This window comes from Oncorhynchus kisutch, linkage group LG14, assembly GCF_002021735.2.
Source record: "Oncorhynchus kisutch isolate 150728-3 linkage group LG14, Okis_V2, whole genome shotgun sequence".
In the NCBI taxonomy this organism is placed as follows: Eukaryota; Metazoa; Chordata; class Actinopteri; order Salmoniformes; family Salmonidae; genus Oncorhynchus; species Oncorhynchus kisutch.
Genome location: NC_034187.2, coordinates 81,141,577 through 81,158,998, shown reverse-complemented (window position 1 = coordinate 81,158,998; position 17,422 = coordinate 81,141,577). Strand labels below are relative to the sequence as shown.

Sequence of the window (17,422 nt, the reverse complement as noted above, 5' to 3'; positions counted from 1 at the left end):
ATTGGCCCAGCATCGTCCGGGTTAGGGTTTGCCCGAGGTAGACCGTCATTGTAAATAAGAATTTGCTCTCAACTGATTTGCCTAGTTAAAAATAAACACTGTTTAAAAATTAAAAATAAACACTGTTTTTCTCTCACCAGGGGGCAATGTTCTTTGCTGGCCTGTTTATAAAGAAGATTGAGGAGGTGTTGAAGAGGGAGTGTCCCCATGTGGTGGTGGGGACGCCGGGGTGAATCCTGGCCCTGATCCTCAACAAGACCCTCAACCTGCCACACAAACACTTCATCCTGGACGAGTGTGACAAGATGCTGGAGCAACTTGATGCATCTGATCTCCTCACAGTATCTGAATGACACTCAGAAAAAGACGTGGAGTGTATTTACTAGGAACCAAATGGAAGCAAACCGTCCGAAATGGGGAGGGACCTACCTACCTGAACTTGTCCAATTAGGAACTTTCGTTTTTGTTGCAAAAACATGTTTCTACAGTTTGCTACGCAGTGCACTAATGAATACACCCCTGATTAATCAGCAGCATCCATTATTTACTCAGCTATAGTGAGTGAAAACTGACTTCTCCCATCTCTTTCTTTCAGTTCCCTCAGACATGCGCAGAGACGTCCAGGAGATACTCCGTCTGAACCGCCCATGAGAAACAGGTCATGATGTTCAGCGAAGAGATCCGCAAAGAGATCCGCCCCATCTGCCGAAAGTTCATGCAAGACGTAATTACACCTCCTCTCCTCCTGTATCCACCACGCCTCTCTCTCCCCGCCACACCTCCACCCATCCCCCCTGCCTGGTGGAACGAGGGGTGAGGGGTGCCCCTACGGCCGCCTGAGTCTGATATGAGTGATAAAGTGATGTCTTTCTATATGCCAAACAGACCCACCTCTGTAAGTGTAACAGTATAACTTTAGACCGTCCCCTCGCCCATACCCGGGCGCGAACCAGGGACCCTCTGCACACATCAACAACAGTCACCCACGAAGCATCGTTACCCATCGCTCCACAAAAGCCGCGGCCCTTGCAGAGCAAAGGGGAACTACTACTTCAAGGTCTCAGAGCAAGTGATGTCACCGATTTAAACGCTATTTAGCGCGCACCACCGCTAACTAAGCTAGCCGTTTCACATCCGTTACATCAGTACCACCGCTAACTAAGCTAGCCGTTTCACATCCGTTACATCAGTACCACCGCTAACTAAGCTAGCCGTTTCACATCCGTTACATCAGTACCACCGCTAACTAAGCTAGCCGTTTCACATCCGTTACATAAGGGAAGTGTCAGCCCATTGACATAGTTCTATGTCTAACTCAGTACAATAATAACTTACGGTTACTAGTGTAGTGGCTAACCTTTCACCAACATGTCATGCATTCCGTTAATGGGATCTCAGTTATAGACGGGCTTATGTTGTTCGCCTTGAAATCTACGCAGTCTTTCTTAACTTCATGGCGATGTTGAACGCTGTCCGGCAGGCGCAAATAGGTCCAGTTTTCAGTCTGTACGCTACGAATCGAACCTCCCTGATGTCACGACTCCTAATCTTCCACCTTTTTTTTTTATTTATGAAGGAAACTGCTTTACCAGCCTGGCATGAGTGTGTACGTTCTGCTCCGAGCTGCTCGTAAAAACTCCCCCAGCTCACTGCCCTGTAGTTAAGAGAGGACTCTCCCTGGAGCTGGAACCACTCAAACGACAGGCACATCTCTCTGAGGAGAGAAAGACACATTTCAGCAAATATAAATTATCTCAAAGAACCTCAGTCAAACTAAATGAAACGAGCAACACGAGAAATGAGGAGGAAGACTTGACAAGCACCGAGGAGAGTAGACGAAGTGGACACTGCCTGACTCGCTGCAGTTCATTAGTTTCCCAACAAAGTGGTAAAAAAGAGCAGTGAAATTGCCTGGGTCCGCCGAGTCGATCCAAAATGCCCCATTACCTCTGTCAGCTAGTCTGCTTTTAAATGGAATTGAGGTAACTGTCTGGAGATGGCTAGATAATGACTGTCTCACAAGGGGAAATGGCCGCTATTCTGTCCTTAAGCTGCTACCCAAGCATCAGGACACCTTGGTAATAAATCACAGATTGAACCTTGTCTAAGACACTGTCCAGACAGAAGTCGTCACAACCCACTGTCCAGACAGAAGGGGTCACAACCCCGTGTCCAGACAGAAGGCTTCACAACCCACCGTCCAGACAGAAGGGGCCACAACCCACCGTCCAGACAGAGGGGTCACAACCCACCGTCCAGACAGAAGTCGTCACAACCCACTGTCCAAACAGAAGGGGTCACAACCCACTGTCCAGACAGAAGGGGTCACAACCCACCATCCAGACAGAAGGGGTCACAACCTACCGTCCAGACAGAAGGGGTCACAACCCACCATCCAGACAGAAGGGGTCACAACCCACCGTCCAGACAGAGGGGTCACAAGCCACCATCCAGACAGAGGCGGTCACAACCCACCGTCCAGACAGAAGGGGTTACAACCCACTGTCCAGACAGAAGGGGTCACAACCCACTGTCCAGACAGAGGCAGTCACAACCCACCGTCCAGACAGAAGGGGTCACAACCCACCGTCCAGACAGAGGGGTCACAACCCACCGTCCAGACAGAAGGGGTCACAACCCACCGTCCAGACAGAGGCGGTGAAAACCCACCGTCCAGACAGAGGCGGTGAAAACCCACCGTCCAGACAGAGGGGTCACAACCAACCGTCCAGACAGAGGGGTCACAACCCACCGTCCAGACAGAAGGGGTGACAACCCACCGTCCAGACAGAAGAAGTCACAACCCACCGTCCAGACAGAAGGGGTCACAACCCACCGTCCAGACAGAAGGGGCCACAACCCACCGTCCAGACAGAGGCGTCACAACCCACCATCCAGACAGAGGGGTCACAACCCACCGTCCAGACAGAAGGGGCCACAACCCACCGTCCAGACAGAAGGGGCCACAACCCACCGTCCAGACAGAAGGGGTCACAACCCACCGTCCAGACAGAAGGGGTCACAACCCACCGTCCAGACAGAGGCGGTCACAACCCACCGTCCAGACAGAGGGGTCACAACCCACCGTCCAGACAGAGGGGTCACAACCCACCGTCCAGACAGAGGCGGTCACAACCCACCGTCCAGACAGAGGGGTCACAACCCACCGTCCAGACAGAGGGGTCACAACCCACCGTCCAGACAGAGGGGTCACAACCCACCGTCCAGACAGAGGGGTCACAACCCACCGTCCAGACAGAAGTGGTCACAACCCACCGTCCAGACAGAAGGGGTTTCAACCTACCGTCCAGACAGAGGGGTCACAACCCACCGTCCAGACAGAAGGGGTTTCAACCCACCGTCCAGACAGAAGGAGTCACAACCCACCGTCCAGACAGAGGCAATACCAAGACAGATCATCTGGACGTAAAGAAAGGAGAGAGAGAGAGGAATGTTAAGGAGGTGTAGCTTGCAGAAGACCGAAGCAGGAGAGTAGAGAGGAAGAGGGAGATGTGACTGTAGATAGAGACGGCACACAGAGCCGTCTCGTGTTACAAAGAATCTAGAATCTGTGAGGTAACTCAGAAATGCTTGAAGTGGATGGAAGAGCATTGTAATCTCATGAGAGATAGACAATGAACAGAAAAACATCCAACTTTTTCAAAGCCTTTGTCTGTAAACGAGGCAGTACCATTATATAACATCCTGCCCTTGGTACATCCTACCAACATGTCCGTTCTGAAAGCTAACATTTTAATAGTGTTTTTAGTTGACACATTCTAACTAACATGATCATGGATATTAGACACACAACTAAACATCCAAGACCTGGAAAAACACACACACACACACTAAGGTTGAATGGTGGGAACTCGGATACCGAGATTTACCGTGATTTAACTGACCAAAACCACTCCCTTTTCCCGGGATAAATAACTGTGAGAAACTGGTAAATTATAATAAATCATTTATATGAACAGCATGGCGTGAGATGGAACTGTTATATTAGACACAAGGTCTAAATCTGGCTTCTCTACGGCCTCTAAAATGATGAATTATCAACACTCAGCGTGGGGACAGACATACCATCTCAGGGTGGGGACAGACAACCCATCTCAGCGTGGGGACAGACAGACCATCTTAGGGTGGGGACAGACAACCCATCTCAGGGTGGGGACAGACAGCCCATCTCAGGGTGGGGACAGACAGCCCATCTCAGGGTGGGGACAGCCCATCTCAGGGTGGGGACAGACAGCCCATCTCAGGGTGGGGACTGACAGCTCATCTCAGGGTGGGGACAGACAGCTCATCTCAGGGTGGGGACAGACAGCCCATCTCAGGGTGGGGATAGACAGCCCATCTCAGGGTGGGGACAGACAGCCCATCTCAGGGTGGGGACAAACAGCCCATCTCAGGGTGGGGACAGACAGCCCATCTCAGGGTGGTGACAGACAGCCCATCTCAGGGTGGGGACAGACAGCCCATCTCAGGGTGGGGACCGACAGCTCATCTCAGGGTGGTGACCGACAGCTCATCTCAGGGTGGGGACAGACAGCCCATCTCAGGGTGGGGACAGACAGCTCATCTCAGGGTGGTGACAGACAGCCCATCTCAGGGTGGGGACAGACAGCCCATCTCAGGGTGGTGACAGACAGCCCATCTCAGGGTGGTGACAGAGAGCCCATCTCAGGGTGGGGACAGACAGCCCATCTCAGGGTGGGGACAGACAGCCCATCTCAGGGTGGTGACAGACAGCCCATCTCAGGGTGGGGACAGACAGCCTATCTCAGGGTGGTGACAGACAGCCCATCTCAGGGTGGGGACAGACAGCCCATCTCAGGGTGGTGACAGACAGCCCATCTCAGGGTGGGGACAGACAGCCCATCTCAGGGTGGGGACAGACAGCCCATCTCAGAATGGGGACAGACAGCTCATCTCAGGGTGGTGAAAGACAGCCCATCTCAGGGTGGGGACAGACAGCCCATCTCAGGGTGGTGACCGACAGCTCATCTCAGGGTGGGGACAGACAGCTCATCTCAGGGTGGGGACAGAGGGCCGATCTCAGGGTGGGGACAGCCCATCTCAGGGTGGGGACAGAGGGCCGATCTCAGGGTGGGGACAGCCCATCTCAGGGTGGGGACAGACAGCCCATCTCAGGGTGGGGACAGAGGGCCCATCTCAGGGTGGGGACAGACAGCCCATCTCAGGGTGGGTGACAGACAGCCCATCTCAGGGTGGGGACAGACAGCCCATCTCAGGGTGGGGACCGACAGCTCATCTCAGGGTGGGGACAGACAGCTCATCTCAGGGTGGGGACAGACAGCCCATCTCAGGGTGGGGACAGCCCATCTCAGGGTGGGGACAGAGGGCCCATCTCAGGGTGGGGACAGACAGCCCATCTCAGGGTGGGGACAGCCCATCTCAGGGTGGGGACAGCCCATCTCAGGGTGGGGACAGAGGGCCCATCTCAGGGTGGGGACAGACAGCCCATCTCAGGGTGGGGACAGACAGCCCATCTCAGGGTGGTGACAGACAGCCCATCTCAGGGTGGGGACAGACAGCCCATCTCAGGGTGGTGACAGACAGCCCATCTCAGGGTGGGGACAGACAGCCCATCTCAGGGTGGGGACAGACAGCCCATCTCAGGGTGGGGACAGACAGCCCATCTCAGGGTGGGGACAGCCCATCTCAGGGTGGGGACAGCCCATCTCAGGGTGGGGACAGAGGGCCCATCTCAGGGTGGGGACAGACAGCCCATCTCAGGGTGGGGACAGACAGCCCATCTCAGGGTGGTGACAGACAGCCCATCTCAGGGTGACAGACAGCCCATCTCAGGGTGGGGACAGACAGCCCATCTCAGGATGGGGACAAACAGCCCATCTCAGGGTGGGGACAGAGGGCCCATCTCAGGGTGGTGACAGACAGTCCATCTCAGGGTGGGGACAGAGGGCCCATCTCAGGGTGGGGACAGAGGGCCCATCTCAGGGTGGGGACAGAGGGCCCATCTCAGGGTGGGGACAGCCCATCTCAGGGTGGGGACAGTGCCCACCTCAGTATGGAGCGCAGTTCCATGCATGTAGACCTATCATCTCATCATGGTAACTTTTTCTTTCTTGTGACAGGTAGGCCTGCCTTTAGTGCAGCATACTCTATGCTACAATAATATAAAGACCGAATGTGGTTCTAATTTACGCCACATCCATCTTATTTTTTAATTGTAAAGATTACTTTTTTAAATTGCAGCTGCAGAGTTTTTACAGAGAGTACAGAAAGGGACTGAGCACTCACCCCTGAGAGGCCCCTGTGTTGAGGATCAGCGTGGCGGATGTGTTGTTACCTACCCTTACCACCTGGGGGCGGCCCGTCAGGAAGTCTAGGCTCCAGTTGCAGAGGGAGGTGTTTAGTCCCAGGGTCCTTAGCTTAGTGATGAGCTTTGAGGGCACTATGGTGTTGAACGCTGAGCTGTAGTCAATGAACAGCATTCTCACATAGGTGTTCCTTTTGTCCAGGTGGGAAAGGGCAGTGTGGAGTGCAATAGAGACTGCATCATCTGTGGATCTGTTGGGGCGGTATGCAAATTGGACTGGGTCTACAGTTTCTGGGATGATGGTGTTGATGTGAGTCATGTCCAGCCTTTCAAAGAACTTCATAGCTACAGACGTAAGCGCTACAGGTCGGTAGTCATTTAGGCAGGTTACCTTAGTGTTCTTGGGCACAGGCATTGTAGTGGTCTGCTTAAAACATGTTGGTATTCCAGACTCGGACAGGGAAAGGTTGAAAATGTCAGTGAATACACTTGCCAGTTGTTCAGCGCATGCTCACAGTACACGTCCTGATAATCCGTCTGACCCTGCAGTCTTGTGAATGTTGACCTATCTAAAGGTCTTACTCACATCGGCTGCGGAGACCGTGATCATGCAGTCTTCCGGTACAGCTGGTGCTCTCATGCTTGTTTCAGTGTTATTTGCCTCGAAGCGAGCATAGAAGTAGTTTGGGTCGTCCGGTAGGCTCGTGTCACTGGGCATCTCTCGGCTGTGTTTCCCTTTGTAGTCTGTAATAGTTTGCAAGCCCTGCCACATCCGACGAGCGTCGGAGCCGGTGTAGTATGACTCGATCTTAGTCTTGTATTAACGCTTTGCCTGTTTGATGGTTCATCGGAGGGCATAGGGGGATTTCTTATAAGGTTAGAGTCCCGCTCCTTGAAAGCGGCAGCTCTACCCTTTAGCTCAGTGTGGATGCTGCCTGTAATCCATGGCTTCTGGTTGGGGTCACTATGGGGACGACGTCATCGATGCACTTATTGATGAAGCTGGTGACTGATATGGTATACTCCTCAATGCCATCGGAAGAATCCTGGAACATATTCCAGTCTGTGATAGCAAAACAGTCCTGTAGTTTAGCATCTGCTTCATCTGACCACTTTTTTATTGATCTAGTTACAACTGCTTCCTGCTTTAATTTTTGCTTGTAAGCAGGAATCAGGAGGATAGAATTATGGTCAGATTTACCAAATGGAGGGCGAGGGAGAGCTTTGTATGCATCTCTGTGTGTGGAGTATAGGTGGTCCAGAGTTATTTTCCCTCTGGTTGCACATTTAACATGTTGATAAAAATGAGGTAGAACTGATTTAAGTTGGAGTTCCGGTGTAGAATGTGAATGGAGAAGAAGCTTGTGGACGAGGCTCCTACGCATGAGTTAATTTAGCCAAATTTGTACTTTTCATTCCACTTTCTTACATATCATATTTGGATTGATGAGTTCGTAAGCTACCTTTTTGATTCAAATGTCACACGACCTGAGGATCAGAAGACCTGTAACTAAAGTTTCAACCGCGATGACAAACGTGAATGGTAATAATGGCGCCGACTCCAGTCCAACTGTTACAGAGCCGCGTGCGGTCACACTCCCCATAGATCTTCAGAACCTCCGTACGGTTCTGGTCTCGGGAAATTACAGCTAACAATTGCCAGTCAGCTCAAAATGCCATCGATGCTGTTCTGGACCCCTTCTCCTCCGTCCTAGATGGTGTCCGAGTCGCTGCGGATGAACAAGGCCGCCGAATTGACGGCTTTGAACATGACCTGTGTGACTACAGTGACCGCATAAGTAGTACTTGAGAAAACGGTCGCCCGCCTGAGATCCGAAAAACCAAAATCTGATTGACAAGCCTGATGACGTGGAATCCCGTTCTTGGTGTTGTTGGAATACCAGAGAAACGTGAACTCAGTTAAGTTCATGTCAGAATTCTTTGCGGATGTGCTGGGTCCGGCCATCGTTCTATCACCCCCGAAGCTGGATAGAGCCCATTGGCCCCTCGCCAGGGGGGCGGAGACGACAACTCCAAGCCTAGAGGGTTTATCGGAGCTCATCCTCCAGAGGCAGGGCAGAGACCAGCTACACTTCTGCGGACACAAGGTGTTCATCTTCCCTGACTTCTGCTCGAATGTCGCCAAGAAAATAACTAAATTCCTTGATGTGAAATGCAAACTTAACGAGAAGAAAGTAAAAATCTCACTCCGTTTCCCTGCTCGTCTGCACATTGAACATGCCGGGGGGGAAGCTACAATTCGACTCCCACGAGGACGCCCAGCGTTGGTTCGACAGTCACTTCTGAGCCGTATCTTGGATATATGATCTACTATTTTGCCAGGTAGCATGCATAGCCTAGCCTCTAAGTCGTATCCTGGATCTATGACCTACTATTTTAACAGGTAGCATGCATAGCCTAGCCTCTAAGTCGTATCCTGGATCTATGACCTACCATTTTGCCAGGTAGCATAGCATAGCCTAGCCTCTAAGTCGTATCTTGGATCTATGACCTACTATTTTGCCAGGTAGCATGCATAGCCTAGCATAGCATGCCTAGCCTCTAAGTCGTATCCTGGATCTATGACCTACCATTTTGCCAGGTAGCATAGCATAGCCTAGCCTCTAAGTCGTATCTTGGATCTATGACCTACTATTTTGCCAGGTAGCATGCATAGCCTAGCATAGCATAGCATGCCTAGCCTCTAAGTCGTATCCTGGATCTATGACCTACCATTTTGCCAGGTAGCATAGCATAGCCTAGCCTCTAAGTCGTATCTTGGATCTATGACCTACTATTTTGCCAGGTAGCATGCATAGCCTAGCATAGCATAGCATGCCTAGCCTCTAAGTCGTATCCTGGATCTATGACCTACTATTTTGCCAGGTAGCATATAGCCTAGCATAGCCTAGCATAGCCCAGCATAGCATAGCCTAGCCTCTAAGTCGGAGGTATGTTTGACTTTTACGGCAGGGCATTTTTTTCTTCTCTCCCTGTTGCTATTCCTTTTCTACTCGGCAGAAACACTAACGTTATTGAACTCTGATAAAAAGGACTAATACTATCTTGTGTGGTTGTCATTTAAGCTACACATTTGGGAGGTCCTTTTTATTTGGCTAGATGGCTAATGTAGTAACGCATGGCTACCTATGTTAGTTTTCCTTAGTTGTTTTGTTCTTTATTTTCATCTAGATACTTACTGAAGGACTTTACACCACTTTACGCCCTGTTGAACTTTCGTACATGTACGGACACTCTGCACCTTTTCTTTTTTGTAACAGGGTAACATACAGTGGGACACTTATTTGGCCATCCTTAAGACACGTTGTACGCGTTGCACTGATTGAAGACTCCCTGAGTCAGGACAGTTCCGTTACACTGTTATGGGGTGTTTGTTTTGGTTGACCTACTTTATCGGTTGACCTACTTTATCGGTTGACCTACTTTATCGGTTGACCTACTTTATCTGTTGACCTACTTTATCGGTTGACCTACTTTATCGGTTGACCTACTTTATCTGTTGGCCTACTTTATCTGTTGACCTACTTTATCGGTTGACCTACTTTATCTATTGACCTACTTTATCTGTTGACCTACTTTATCTGTTGACCTACTTTATCGGTTGGCCTACTTTATCTGTTGACCTACTTTATCGGTTGACCTACTTTACCGGGTGACCTACTTTATCGGTTGACCTACTTTATCGGTTGACCTACTTTATCTGTTGACCTACTTTATCTGTTGACCTACTTTATCTGTTGACCTACTTTACCGTTTTGTGAATGTCTTTTCAAATGTATTACACGACTGGTGCTATGGAGCCTCTCTGCATTAGGATAGGAAGGTTTTCTGTTTATATGCACCGAAGCTGTGCAAACTTCAACCTGCTGTCTCCATTCGCTGGGGAAGGAGACTTTGGGTTTGGGTGGAAGGGGAGGTGGAGTGACCTTTTTCGGGCCTATTTTTGTCATTTTTTTCTCTGCGCTTTTTTCATCAATTTTCTCTGTTATCTTTGGCAAATGTCTGTTTTCACACCTTTTTGATTTCAATATTTTAGATGGCTAACAACGCTACTATAGGTAGGCCTAATCCTATGAAGTTTTTATCTTGGAATACTAAGACAATGAACAATCCTGTCAAGAGGTCTAGGGTCTTCTCTCATTTGAAAAAGCTAAAAGCAGATGTGGTATTTTTACAAGAGACCCATTTACGCATTAAAGATCACTCAAGGCTGCAAAACTCCAGGTTTAGTCAGGTTTTCCACTCAGACTTTAACTACAAAGCCAGAAGGGTTGCAATTTTGGTTAGCAAAATAATACATTATTATTATTATTATTGTTATTTCAGACATTAACGGGATATATTTATTTGGCACACACCTCTAGTATTGGTCAATGTATATGCTCCCAATTGTAATGATGTTGAATTTGCCAATGGGTTGCTGGGTAAAATCCCTTCTCTGAACACCCATCTTTGATATTGGGCGGGGATCTGAATTGTGTTATTATCCCGGCTTCAGACAGCTCTAACCCCAGAACTATGTCTCCTGCTATGTCAAAATCCTTCTCAGGTTTTATGGTTCAGAATGGGTGACCAGATCCCTGGAGATTTCAGAATTCCCAGGCAAGAGAGTATTCTTTTCACATGTACACCATTATTTTTCTTTTATTGACTATTTCTTTATCGATCATAAGTTACTTCCAAATGCCACCTCTTCTGAATATTTACCCTGTCACGCCCTGGCCATAGAGAGGCGTTTTATTCTCTCTTTTGGTTAGGCCAGGGTGTGACTAGGGTGAGCATTCTATGTTATTTTTTCTATGTTTTTCTATTTCTATGTTTTTGGCCGGGTATGGTTCTCAATCGGGGACAGCTGTCTGTCATTGTCTCTGATTGAGAACCATACTTAGGTAGCCGTCTCCCCATCTGTGTGTTGTGGGTAATTATTTTTCCGTGTGTGTTTGTGCACCTCGGTTGGGTCACGTTCTTAGGTAGCCTTTTCCCCGTGTGTGTGTGTGTGTGTGTGTGTGTGTGTGTGTGTGTGTGTGTGTGTGTGTGTGTGTGTGTGTGTGTGTGTGTGTGTGTGTGTGTGTGTGTGGTGTGTGTGTGTGTGTGTGTGTGTGTGTGTGTGTGTGTGTGTGTGTGTGTGTGTGTGTGTGTACCTCGGTTGGTTGGGTCATGTTCGTTGCTGTTTACCTGTTTGTTTTGTTGGTTGTTTCGGTTTCACTTTCATTAAAAGATGTGGAACTACATGCACCCCGAGCCTTGGTTGATTTATGACAGGGAGTTTGAGGATAGCGAGCGTGACATACCCATTGTCATTTTTGACCATAGACCTTTAGCCCTCGACATAGTCCTGTCAGGACAAACTCATACTCCTCTCTGGAGATTCAATTCTCTTCTCCTGTCTGATTGCAGACTTCTGGAACGTTATCTCCACTTCTATTGATCATTTCATTTTTTCCCAATCAGACTCAAGCTCAACCTCATGTTCTCTCTTATGGGAATCACTTAAGGCTCTATCTTAGCGGAGGAGTTATGTATTATTCTTCTCATTTAATCAAAACTCGGAAAGCTAAACTAGCAGAAGTCACTAAAGCCATTCTTAACTCAGACCATCAATATGCCCCGACGCCATCTCCAGAGCTAATATAAAATCTGAATTCAGTCTCTTGTCCACTACAGATGCAGAACTATTGCATTCATGTGGTGTACCTACTATGAACATGACGACAGGGCATGTCGTCCGCTCGCACACCAATTAAAACGCAGTGCTGCCACCCGTCTGATTCCCCAAATTAAAGATTCCACTCAGCTTGATTTCTGACCCTACGGGGATCAATGACACCTTCAAATCTTTCTATTCCTCCCTGGGGCGGCAGGGTAGCCTAGTGGTTAGACCGTTGGACTAGAAACCGGAAGGTTGCAAGTTCAAATCCCCAAGCTGACAAGGTTTTGTCTTTCTGCCCCTGAACAGGCAGTTAACCCACTGTTCCTAGGCTGTCATTGAAAATAAGAATTTGTTATTAACTGACTTGCCTGGTTAAATAAAGGTATATGTCTGAATTTCCATCAGATACTGCCAATATGACTATAAATTTGTGTGAACTAGAGACTCCCACAATTGCAACTGCAGATTACCTTGATTCTCCTCTCAGCCTTGAAGAAGTTATTCCGTCTATCAATTCAATGCAGAGCAGCAAGGCTCCAGGGCCTGATGGGTTTCCAGCTGAGTTCTTTAATAAAGTCTATAAAAAAGAAAGTCCAAGTTGGCCCCTTTAGTTTTATCTATCACTTGAACGTGGCTCATTGCCACCTACCCTAACACAGGCTTCAATAGCGCTTCTCCTTAAAAAGGGGATAGACCCCACTTCCTGTTCTTCATTTAGGCCCCTAAGTCTCCTTAATGTGGATGTAAAGGGGCTAGCTAGGTGTCTGGAAGTAGTCTTACCAGGACTCATATCACAGGAACAAACCGGCTTAAAAAAGGAAAGATATTCACTTGTTTAACATTCGTACGCTGTTTAACATTATATTTTCTAAACAATTCTCCAACTCCCCTGAGGTGGTAATCTCCCTAGATGCAGAGAAGGCATTCAACAGAATTGAGAGGGAGTACCTATTTGCTGTTCTTAAAAAAATGTGGATTTGGGGACAAATTTAACTAATGTATCCGTCTCTTGTATACATCTCCCCAGGCCAGTATCTCTAATAATGACACCCATTCTGATTATTTTGTCCTGGAAAGTGGGAAACGCCAAGGCTGCCCACTGTCCCCTTTATTGTTCGCCCTCGCCATTGAGCCCCTTTCACTTCGCTTTGCGGACATCCTCCTCTTTCCAAGGTGTAACACGGGAAGGAGTTGAACATTATATGCAGATGATTTGTTACTCTATGTAAATAACCCTGTAACAGTTTACCTTCTATCCTTTCTATTCTGGATAACTTTGGCTCCTTCTCTGGTTACAAGCTGAATCTTCCCAATCAATCCAGCAGTGGTCCAGCAGACAGACAGCAAATAGGTACTCCCTCTCAATGCCCGCCCGAGGTAGAGTTTCTCATGATAAGCCATTTCAGCTTAGACGCTCTGGTTTCATATACATTGGAGTAACTCGTTCATTACATGCTCTTTTTTGCTGCAAACATTGCTCCCCTTCTTGCGCAATTGAAAACTGATTTTCAGAGATGGGATAGCTTACCACTATCGCTTATAGGAAGGATTAATGCTGAAAAAAATGAACAGTTTACCCAAATTCCTTTATCTATTTCAATCTATCCCGTTGTTTTTACCAAAGTGTTTTTTTAAGTCAATCAGGCTGGTGCCAGCCTCTGACCGTTGTGGTATGTAAACAGCTACAAAGAATATAGATTAAAACTCTCTCGGTAGGTAATGTGGTCTGCAGCTTATCATGAGAAACTCTACCTCGGGCGAGCAATGGCTCGAGACTTCCTTAGATATCGTACTCCAGCTGTTGTTTACAAAAATGTCGAAACCAGGCCTTCTTGGGAAGGTATGTTAATTCTTAACCCATCGTTTTATACAGTTCATTCAAAAGGGGCGGTTCCGTCAGCTGAAACGCTCTCTGACCTCACTCAAGGTGGGAGGTGACTACTTACTTGTACAAAGTTATAGAAACAATTTACTCTAATATTTTTGAAAATCACATCCCTCTCTCAACAAAAACACTTTCATCATTTTTTATATTTCATGAATAATGCATCGGATGGACACTTCACACCTATAGTGTATATACTTTTCAAGTTCTAGTATTTCCTTTATAAAAATGTTTATGACATCACAAAAGAACAACCAATTATTTTGCCCATTCCCCATGTTCTATGTTAGAAATATTGTTTCAGTATTCGCTTTAGAACGTGTTAATGTACTATCGGGAAAATGTCTGTGTAGACAAAGGCACATTACATCCGTGAATTTGGAGAGGGAGATGGCTAAATGTTCTATCCTTGATTTAAAACAGGGCGTGAGTTGTCAACCCCGCCACCAATTCCCTCCCCCCCCCCCCCCCTGTGTGTGAGAGGAGTTCTGGTTGAAGTTATTTATTGCAAAGCTGATCTGAGCTATTCAGACTCATCCTCCCAAGACAGTCGTGACAGCGTCATACCAAAAAAGACTCGAGGCTGTAATCACTGCCGAAGATGCTTCAACAAAGTACTGACTAAAGGGTCTGAATACTATGTCAATTTCAGTTTTTATTTTTAATAAATGTAAGAAAAATTCTAAAACCTGTTTTTTGCTTTGTCATTAAAATAATGACAGGATTTCACATGGTTGGGCCTGGGAGGGCATAGGACTACCCACATGAGGCCCAACCGCCCAACCGCTAGGGAGCCAGGCCCAACCGCTGGGGAGCCAGGCCCAACCGCTGGGGAGCCAGGCCCAACCGCTAGGGAGCCAGGCCCAACCGCTAGGGAGCCAAGCCCAACCGCTTGGGGAGCCAGGCCCAACCGCTGGGGAGCCAGGCCCAACAGCTAGGGAGCCAGGCCCAACCGCTGGGGAGCCAGGCCCAACCGCTAGGGAGCCAGGCCCAACCGCTAGGGAGCCAGGCCCAACCAATCAGAAGGAGTTTTTCCCCACAAAAGGACTTTATTACTGACAGAAATACTCCTCAGCAGCCCCCCTCTCCCCTCTGACGATCCCCAGGCGAAGAAGCCGGATGATGAGGTCCTGGTCTGCGGTTGTGAGGCCGGTTGGATGTACTGCCATATTCTCTATAACAACGTTGGAGGCGGCTTATGGTAGATAAATTAACATTCCATTACTTGGCAACCGCTCTGGTGGACGAACCTGCAGTCAGCATGCCAACTGCACGTGCTTTCAAAACTTGAGACATCTGTGGCATTGTTTTGTGACAAAACTGCACATTTTAGAGAGGCCTTTTATTGTCCCCAGCACAAGGTGCACCTGTGTAATGATCTTGCTGTTTAATCAGCTTCTTGATATGCCACACCTGTCAGGTGTATGGATTATCTCAATAAATGAGAAATGCTCACTAACAGGGATGTAAACAAATTTGTGCGTAAAATTTGAGAGAAATACGTCTTTGTGCATATGGGAAATGTATGGGATCTTTTATTTCAGCTCATGAAACACGGGACCAACACTTTACATGTTATGTTGATATTTTTTGTCCAGTATACATGGGTCGGCAGGTAGCCTAGCAGTATAGAGCGTTGGGCCTGTAACCGAAAGGTGACTACATGAAAAATCTGCCGATGTGCCCTTAAGCAAGGCACTTAACCTGGACAAGAACGTCTGCTAAATGGAAAAAATTTAAATATTCAAAAACAATGTATCAAATTGGTTGCATATTGAAATCCAATTGATTACAGTATGTAATAAACTTAAGGTTAATCTATATGAAATGTATATTGATGACTTCTATCTATGTAGTAGTGCCTCATAGTAAATGATGTCCGTGATTTAATCACATAGCACATCTAACTGGCAGAGACTGTTACATCATTGTTTAATTAGGCACAGCTGCTACCAGAGAGACAGGACCAAATTAGTGGCTAAATGAATGTGTTTGTATGTTATGATGATGAATCGATCTCATTTCAAGTGGAGCAGCCATAGTGATTCCAATGAAGCCTTTTTTGTTTTGTTACGATGATGAATCGATCTTGTCTCATCGCTGCAACTCCCCAACGGGTTCGGGAGGCGAAGGTCGAGTCATGCGTCGCCTGAAACATGAACCGCCAAACCGCGCTTTTTAACACCCGCTCGCTTAACCCGGAAGCCAGCCGCAACAATGTGTTGGAGGAAACACTGTTCAACTGACGACCGAGGTCAGCCTGCAGCCACCCGGTCGGCCACAAGGAGTCGCTAGAGCGCGATGCGCCAATTAAAGCCCCCCCCCCGGCCAAACTCTCCCCTAACCCGGACGACGCTGGGCCAATGGTGCGCCGCCCTATGGGACTCCCGATCACGGCCGGTTGTTATACAGCCCGGGATCAAACTAGGGTCTGTAGTGACGCCTCTATCACTGTGATGGCTTTAATGAATGTATTACTTGTGGTTACGTTTTACATTAACTGTTGATTTCATCTGATCACTATGGCTTTTCATTTCATCAGATCTATTTTTTCCCCCCAAGTGTTGTGTGGATAGTAGTGACTAGTGAGAACTGTCCGGCTGCCTATGTTCATTTGTGTTGCATCAGTATGTCCGTGTGTATCCTGTGTGCGTGTGCATGTCCGTCTGTCTGTGTGAGAGAGAAGATAAAATCTTGTGTGGTGGGAGGGCAGGGTGTCCATCTAACTCCCCCATCTCTTTTCTTCCTATTTCACTATCTCCTCATGTCTCCCTGCTTCACCTCTACCTCATCACCTTAACCACTACTCTCTGGGAACCATTCAGTCCTTGTATACTTTCCCATCCCTCTCTTGAACGTGTATCAACCTACATACACCTTCTCCTTCCCACCCCCATCTAACTCTCCTCAAACATCCTCCTACCTTCCCCTTCCCACCCCCATCTACTCTCTTCACAAGTCTTCCACATTCCCCTCCCCACGCCTCATCCCTCCTTCCCACCCTAATCCTCTGCACCACCCCTGTCTGCTCCACCCTAACCCTGTCCCACCCCCTCCCTGCTCCACCCTAACCCTGTCCCACCCTCTATCTGCTCCACCCTAACCCTGTCCCACCCCCTCCCTGCTCTACCCTAACCCTGTCCCACCCCCTGTCTGCTCCACCCTAACCCTGTCACACCCCCTCCCTGCTCCACCCTAACCCTGTCCCACCCCCTGTCTGCTCCACCCTAACCCTGTCCCACCCCCTGTCTGCTCCACCCTAACCCTGTCCCATCCCCTGTCTGCTCCACCCTAACCCTGTCCCACCCCCTTCCTGCTCCACCCTAACCTTGTCCCACCCCCACCTGCTCCACCCTAACCCTGTCCCACCCTCTACCTGCTGCACCCCCCACCCTAACCCCGATCTCACCCTGCTCCACCCAGCCGTTGGAAATCTTTGTTGATGATGAGACCAAGCTGACTCTCCACGGGCTGCAGCAACGAGAAACGGAAGGACAAGGAGAAGAACAGGAAGCTCTTTGATCTCCTCGACGTGCTGGAGTTCAACCAGGTACTGTAA

General features: G+C 48.5%; 1 pseudogene; it reads left to right on the top strand.

The window, feature by feature from the left end:
* Positions 1–146: 146 nt before the first annotated feature.
* Positions 147–17,422, top strand: LOC109880386 (spliceosome RNA helicase DDX39B-like; annotated as a pseudogene).